Raw genomic sequence first — 7834 nt, forward strand, 5'->3', positions numbered from 1 at the left:
GAGAGAGAGAGAGAGAGAGAGAGAGAGAGAGAGAGAGAGAGATTGAGATTGAGAGAGAGATTGAGAAAGAGAATATTACAATTCTTACAATCTGAATTTTTTTCTTAGCCTTGAGTGACCAAGAAGAATTTGCTTGGGGCAAATTGTGGCAAATATTTTCCCAGACAGGGGAAGCATCCTGCAGATTACAGATTACTGGTGTTTTCATGCCTTGAGGATTCTTTTATTTTTACACAGGGGTCTAAGTGACCAATGGATCGTTCATATAAACAAACAAAAAAAGAAAAAAATATTATTCAGAAGTGACCTTAGTATTACTTCATTATTCTAAACACATTGAAGATGCTCACTTCATATGGACTTGGAGCTTCAGACCTTTTACATCCATCACAGACAGACCGGACGGGTTGTGATTGCTATGCATGGCCTAATGGGCACTGCGGGTTTTAGGAGCCATTTGGAGTTTGTATTGTTGAGGAAGTATTGAGTAAACGAGGGGGGAGGTGTGTCTGAAGTGCGCCTCTCAGTCAGATCCACCTACAAGTTTCTGTTTCCTTTTTATGTTTTGTTGCTTTTAAGCATAAAACCAACCATATGCCAGTGCCAAGTGGATTAACTGGCTTACAACATTCAACATATTGACTTAACCACCTGATGTTCACAGTGTCTTGTTTCCTAGCAACAGATGCAAAGTGATACATCAAAATTAATCTGAGGCTACAGATTTTACAGGGTATTTGTTCTATAGCACAAAGTATTTCCCCACTCTTGTATCACAGCACAAACTACCAAATTTTAATTTTTGGATCCCAGCAATAATTTTTAATAGTTTTCAAACTGGTGGAATTTTGATAGTGCTAGCTGGAGTTTGAAGCTTTTGAATTAGATCTCTAAATGGTGACAGTTTACATGGTTTTATCTAGCTTTCTTATTTATACTTGACTGAATTGTAATGTTTTTTTTTTCTAATTGTAATTTGACCTAATAGCCATATAAAATGACTCTATTAATACTGTCTCGGTCTAGCTTCTCATGGTTGTAGATATTACTTCAGTTCAGGTGCTGGAAAATATGTACAACAATATTAACAGCATTGAAAGATAGAGGTTTGTTTTGTTTGTTGTTTTTCCAAAGCAGGTAGGGAGGGCAGCAAAGTACTAGAATTATGTCCTCAGACTTTATGTTTATTGTGGGGATGAAGGAAGCAGGAAGTAGTAAAAGGTAAATCAGTAGGGATAGCTTAACCCCATTCACATAGAAATAAATCAAGTGATGAGCCCCAGATTTTAGCATACTATTTTTACTACGATAACTTTTAATAATATTTTCTAAATTTCAAAACAAAAAAATGAATGATTGGAAATTGCTGGGTCCTGATGTTGGTGGCTGTTGGAGTTTTGGACCACTTGCTAGCAGTGATTTAAACATGATAATTAGCTAACCCCCCACCCCCAAATAATAACAAAAATAGAAAACCAACAATTGGATTGGTGCAGAACATGCATCTTGACAATGGTACTAACTTGTTATTCTCTAGAACACATTAGAATAGATCTATTTTTGCCAGAGCACCCTCCCTCAGTCCTCCGATACATTTCACTAGAGTCCTTTAAGAGATCGCTGTATATTCCTGAGACCTTTTTTTTTTTAAAAAAAAAAAAGAAGCAAACAAGAGATAACTTTTTTCTACATGGTTAATATCTTACCTGGTCTGCTTTTCCTAAACCCCAGTGGCTTTTATTTTAGTCAGGGTGGGAATGGGAGGAACTGACTGGATATGACTGTTTTCAGATTCTTTAAAAACAAACCTTTTTGTAGAAATGCTTAATTTTTAAGCGGTTAGGCACTGAGAGTAGCAGAAATCCTGCAAAGCTTTATAGTTCTTCAAGTGAGGTCTTGATTTCAGTAGCTGTGCTTCTTATGCCCCGGATCTGCTGGAGAGGGGTGTTGGTATTTTCAGGTAACATTTGTTAGCACAAATCTTTCTCGGTCTGTTACGTTGTTCTTCACTCTATCTGTGTCGTCTTCTTCATTTCACATCTCTCCTTCTGGAAACTGGCATTGCTGTATTGCTCTGATGTGTACTTGTGATCTGCCAACAAGCACCATCTACACGAATATTTGTCTCATAGCATCCTCAAGAAAACAAATCATTGCACCTTATGTATATCTCAAGCAAACCAAAATGCAATGTTCTGCTTTGTTCTGTTCTAAATCATTGTAGCATATCTTTCTGAAACCATTTTTCATTTAGTTGAGATTGTCAATATTTATGCTTTTAACCTTCATTTTTGGATTCAAACCTGTATATAAAACTTTTGGAAGTTTTCCTTGTCCTTCTCTGCAGGGCTGGAAGTGGAAGGTTCTGTCTCAGGTGCAGACGTAGTATTCTTCCAGGTTTCTTTAGCCCTTTATTTATTTTAGGTATTCTGGTATTTCTGATGTAATTTTGAAGTATCTAGAGTATATAATAGTAACTAAAACTGCAGCTCTGAAGCTGAGTGAAAGAGAAAATACTGTAAGATGTTGTTGAAGTTTTGTTTGGGTACTGTAAACGAACGAGATCAGGAAGAGGGAAATGCCCCACAGCCACATTGGAAGCTACAGGTTCTTGTCCCAAAATTAGGTTAGTCTCAGATTGTAGATCAAAACTCTAGATTCATTCAACCCCTTCTTGAGTGATCTTGTCATCTTGGCAGCCTCTTCCCCACAAGTATGAGAAATAACTTTATCAGATGTTGCCTGGAAACCATACTGAAATAATTCCCACATTATCATTGTTGTGCTACTTCTGGTACTTACAATTACTACAGGAAAATGCTGACAACACTATGAGAGGAAAGGAGCATCTGAACCATCTAGGTTGGAGTCTGACATGTTGAATCCCTGGTTTTCTTACTAAGTCAGATGCTTTGCTAAGTCATAGAAAATGTGTTTGCACTCTACAGTCTTTGGCTCAGTGTACGGAAGTGTTTGCACCGATGTAAACTCCCAAGCAGATTATAAATTGCTATGGAATAGACATTAGCTGAAAACTGAATAATGTGTTTTGTTTATAGGGTGGGGTGGGGAATACTGCATAACTCTGTTCTAAGCTTGGCATTTGATGTTAATGTGAAGCAGTGGGACCATGCTGCCTGCTAAACTACTGTATGCATCGTAAGTGTTCTGAAGACCAGCAGCTGGAGGCTGGAGGACAGCAGCCATTCAACAGAGGAGAAGCACCACTGGCTTATCGGAGGAGAGGAAGAAAATCAGAGAAGGCCCAGAGTCACCATTTGTAAGGGAAATGTTGGGGTGTACATGACACTGTTGAGAGTCACCTTTGATTGCACTGCTCCACAGAGCCCTCAGATAAGGCCAATCCTCATGGGCTACCTCGGCTTTCATAGTTAATTTCAGTAAGTCTGTCTTTCACCTCTACCTTCAGTGCCACGATTTTCCACTGCAGTGTTTTGACTTCACAAAACTGACTTCTCCAGAGAGAACAACGCCTTGCTGCAATGGGCAGTAGAAGCAAGTGCTTATCACATTTGACCTGTAAAGTGTTTAGAGTGATGGCTAGGTGGATTTGGATTTAGCTTCTCCCCACACATCTTTTTTTGCACTTTATGCAAAGTGTACTAATTGCTAATTAGATGTCATTTCTCTTTATACAGGCATTCCCAAAGAGTTAAACTGGACTTGGTTTTGAGTTTGGGGATTGTTAAAGTCTTACATAGATTAACTAACAACAGGTGTATAATGAAGACAGAAATAGCTGTGTAGTTCATGGAGCCGTGTATCTGATGAAGCGTCAGGGTTTTATGGACTACTTTGCTAGTGTTTGGAAGTGATAGCTAAGTTGGTTATACTCCATGTCGAGTGACTGTCCTTTTCCATGGGGACATTGTTACCTTCTTACATTTCAGAACAAAGAAGCGGCAGAAGTACATGACATATGTTTGACTTCTTTGTATATCTGCACCTATCTGTGCTACCCTTTCCTTCAACTATATAAATACACGTTTATGAGGGAGGAAAAGGCTCCTCTTTTGACCAAATTTTATATGTGGTGGTGTGATTTTTACTGATAAACTCACAGGAGGAACTTTGTAGTCAAAAGTTCTGTGGCTACTGTTTTGTTTTTGCTTTGTTCTTTTTTTGCCATTTTGTTTGTTTTTTATTTTCTTTCTTGGCAGCCAATGGTCAAACTGATCATGCCTTCAAATTTATTTTCATACACAGAACTAGTTTTTGTGAACATTATTACTACTTCCAAAGATTTTCTGATAACTTGGGCCACAACTGGTGACTGAGTAACAAGGGTCTGATTGAATGCCTCCAAACCCACCCACAACACGAATCTTACCTCACAAGCTCTTACCTAAATCATAGAGAAATTCATGTTCCATGCAGTGTCACTGACTTCTCTGTTGCTCGCCAGAAGGTGTTTGCTCGCTCTTGTCTCCTGACACCTCACATTAGTGCCTGGGCTCTCAGAGCAGCAGAACCCAGGGTCTGGAATGCTGGGGACCTTGAGCTTAGCAAGTGTTCAGCCACATTGTAATGTCATTAGCACTAACAAGCCTCTGGCTCTCAGGAATTTGTCAAAAGGTTGATGAAACCTCCTGAGGTTCCACACACCAGGTTATAAACTGGTTCGAGTAGGTTTGAACTGCTTACATACATGTCATAAATTAACCATAGTTTCATTTGACCCCAGGTCTTAAGTCTGTTGACAGTTTCAGCATGACTGATTAGCTCATTTTATTTTTTATTCTTTATTTTATTTTGCTTTGGAAATTGGCTTGGTTCTCTTTAGAGTTGGTGTAAACATACCATGTAATAAATGATTTCCAGTTAATGGTACAACAGAATTATTGCTTTCTTAGATGTATGTGTAGTAAAAGTCAATATACACATTTATATAATTTCTTCAAAATCTTATACCTAATTTGATATTTCTAAAAATTGCACATGTAAGTCATGTGTATAACATGCTAAAGTACTTTAACTGTGATCTTAAAACTGAATAAAATATTTAATAAAAATTTGAAATATTTTAAAGATAGTATTCATATATGTTTCTTTATGTTCTCACCACCAACCATAGAATATGTGCCTTCAGTGTTTAGTCCACTAAAATGTCCACTAAAAACAGTAGAGAAAGTAATAAAGGATTCTTCAACTGTTTCAGAACATCAGTTAATGGTTTCACCTTGCACTGTTCACCTGAGACTGACCATTGTCTGAGGAGTATTGTTTGCTTTCCCCTGATATGGAGAGTGGAAGGTGGAAGGGGGTCCAACAGAAGAAAGAAAATTGACTTTAGGCTACCATATGAGATGAGAGCTTTTAAGAAAGAGAGCTTAACACCCTCTTTCTTAGATTGTAACAAAACTGTAAGTTGCATCATATAGCCCATTCTTGGCCCACCAGTTAAAGCTAAGATCTCAAGCTGAATCTGTAGAGTGTTCCTGAACCTTGTCTTATTTTTAAAAGTCTTGTGGAGCACTTACAGAGCGCCTCCCAACACTTAGGGAGGAAAAGACAGGCAGTTCCACACTAGCCATGGCTATGTAACAAGACCCTATCTCAATGCAAAATCAAAATAGTCTGGAAAGTATATGGACATCAATCTAGATGTATAATAACAGATTTGGTCCCAAGTTCTGGACCACCACCCACTTGTGTTTGGAACTTCCTGAAACCACTTACTGGAAGTGGTTGTGTTACATTCTACCATTGCCTTGGGGAGAGAAAATGTTTTCATGGTGCCTTCACTGTAAATGTACATGAAGTTCTAGTTATTCCATGGCCAAGTTGGCTTGCTACATGAGTATATTCGCAGGATGCAGAAGGGTCATACATGGTTGCAAACAGTGTGAGCCCCACACGAAAATTGAGAATTTCAGGTTAGCTTGAAAGTGTGATATTCTAAAGTTAAGTTGTTCTAGGAAATTTGATGGCGTGAAAACTATAAATGGGTTAAATTCCTATCTGTTCATACTTAGGTATGTGAATAGGTTTGTTTTTTGTTTTGTTTTGTAAAATTAATCTACCTAATAAATTACAAACGTTAATCCATACTTCTTCCCACTACTGAGAATAAAATCAGGAGTGTTAGGCTGTTGGAAGAAGGGGATCCTTGGGAAAGATATAAATTCTGTTAGAAAAACAGTGACAGTGTGTGCTTCTGTATAACTATACGGTGTTATGTATCAATACTGTTGCAAGGAAAAAGAAAGTGATTAACAGTGAGGTAAAGACAGTAGTATGACTGACTTAAGATGCTAGAAACTAAAGTTATCATACTTACCTCAAACCCTTTTGTTTCGTTGGAATTACAGACTTTCAGAACATACAAAGGCAGAGTTAGTGTTTTGAATCTATGAACCCATCCATCACCCTTTAACCAAGAGATTTTCTCAGTCCCTAGTTTATCTTCACTCCATACTCCAGCAGCAAGTGAGGCGTGTGTGCTAGAAACATCCGGACATTTCAGACACAGCCTTTGAATTGAGCGTGCATTCATTTTTTCTTATTCTTCACAATGTCCAAGTTACCTTGGTGTCAAGAAACCCATGAGACCTAATCATAGATTTGCTGGAATGGAGTTTATTTGAAATTAGAGAAAAACAATAGCTATTTACCTCTATTTTACATGATGAAGGAGAGCCCTAAGAAGTCTTTGTGTGTAGGCAGGTGTTGTTAAGGGGGGGAGGGGCGTGTCATATGTGTTTTTCTCCAGATTAAGTGACTTGAAAAGCTCCAGGGCTAAAATTTTGTAATGTGTATGTGTTAGCTGTATATCTGAGCCCTCTCCTAGCTGAGTCCCTAGTGTCTTCCTCCCACTCTGCCCTCCAGGCTTTCAAGGGGTGTAGAGATATCTCAGATGTGCTCTGGAAGACAAATTTTGAGAGATTTAAAGACTGAAACCCTGGTTATCATGCTATGAATTAAAGCACAGAAGGAAATCCTCATTTTTTAAAAAAAAGTTGTAGATTTGTGACTCACCCACCTTAGAAATTTTTTACCTTAGGGGATTTTGTAACAGGTATATTATTGTGGGGTTGTACATAAGAGAAAGATGAGAAACTTGAAGGTTGAAAGTCTAAATTAAAGTGATGGAGGATGAAGAAAAAAGGAAAATTCATGTAAGTAGTTTTAAAGGCAACATGAAATGTGCCCAAGGAATATTCTCAAATGAGTATTTTTCTGATGGTATCAGTGGAGTTTATGAATGACCAATTAAACAAGTATGAGCTCTTCCAGAAATAAGCAAAAAAGCACTAATATATACAAGCAGTAGACACATAATAGATACAAAATTAGGTAATGATTGGCCACAGAATTTGAAGCTCTTACTGGAATGCACTTAATAGAAAAGGCAATATTGATACAGTTTTCCCAGATGTATATAATTCTTGTCATACTGGAAATTTTTAGTCACTGCTTCATAGAATAAAGTCTCCTATATTCTTTCTTGGCTCAATCATGTATTAAAAATAGAGCAGAAGTCTTCACATAAGTCCTAAATATCCAAAGCCTTCTAAAGTAGAATCTCAAGTATTTTGCATATTGATGCTAGCTCCACCAAAATCTTGTATTACAAGTCAAAATCAAAGCCGTACTTAAAGTCTGCTTTGTTCTACTGTTCTCAAAGCTCATGGTGTATACCTTGGCTCCAGAGAGTTCTCAGATGCCCCCAGCTTGTACAAGTTGCTACCTCATGCTTTCTTATGTGTGTGGGTTTTTTTTTAATTCATTCTCTCCCTCTCTGTCTCTCTGTCTCTCTGTCTCTCTCTCTCTCTCTCTCTCTCTCTCTCTCTCTCTCTCTCTCTCTCTCTCT

Source organism: Grammomys surdaster, unplaced genomic scaffold (genome assembly GCF_004785775.1).
Source record: "Grammomys surdaster isolate TR1022 unplaced genomic scaffold, NIH_TR_1.0 126066, whole genome shotgun sequence".
Taxonomy (NCBI): domain Eukaryota; kingdom Metazoa; phylum Chordata; class Mammalia; order Rodentia; family Muridae; genus Grammomys; species Grammomys surdaster.